General features: G+C 67.9%; 2 protein-coding genes across 2 annotated transcripts in view; one reads left to right on the plus strand and one right to left on the minus strand.

The window, feature by feature from the left end:
- The window catches only part of NAA10 (N-alpha-acetyltransferase 10, NatA catalytic subunit), a 136,594-nt gene that overhangs the window by 109,188 nt on the left and 26,879 nt on the right, over positions 1–527 (minus strand). The window lies entirely within an intron of this gene.
- AVPR2 (arginine vasopressin receptor 2) overlaps positions 214–527 on the plus strand; it is a 2,498-nt gene continuing 2,184 nt past the window's right edge. The window contains 1 exon segment of the mRNA XM_077769638.1: positions 214–243. The gene's annotated coding sequence lies outside the window, so the exon portion shown is untranslated.

The following is a 527-nucleotide window of genomic DNA, read 5'->3' on the forward strand; positions in this document are numbered from 1 at the left end:
GAGGACCTGCCTTGGGGGGGCTCAGGCCCTCAGGAGCTGGGGGAAGGAGTCTTGGGGACAGACCTGGGAGGGCAGGGACAGGAAGGGCAGCACAGGAGGCCAGGGGACTACTTCCCGCTGCCACAGGCAAGAGGCCAGGAGAGGCACGTGGGGGAGGGGAGGGAGAGGAAGTCCCCTCCTGGGCAGGTCACTCCCAGANGCCTGCCACTGCCCAGCTGCCCGGAGCCCAGACAGCCCAGACAGGTAAGCGGCTTCGAGGGGCCCCGGGGACATGCCGACCTCTCCCCACCCAGCGCCAGCCCTCGGGTGGGCGCGTCTCCTGGCCTCTGTCAGGCCGCAGGGGGAGGCACGGTGCAGGGAATGGTCTGTCCATCTGCTTCAGGTCTTGTGGGCTGACGAGGTGGGTCCTAGGGCTTGTGTGTCCACGTTAGGCTGCCCGGTGCTGGGAGGGGCACAGCCGGCCCTGAGGTTCGGGTCTGGCTCAGGGGACCAGAGCTCACCAGCCTTGATCTGACTAAGGGTGTACT

Source organism: Crocuta crocuta, unplaced genomic scaffold (assembly GCF_008692635.1).
Source record: "Crocuta crocuta isolate KB4526 unplaced genomic scaffold, BGI_CrCroc_1.0 scaffold978, whole genome shotgun sequence".
Lineage (NCBI taxonomy): Eukaryota > Metazoa > Chordata > Mammalia > Carnivora > Hyaenidae > Crocuta > Crocuta crocuta.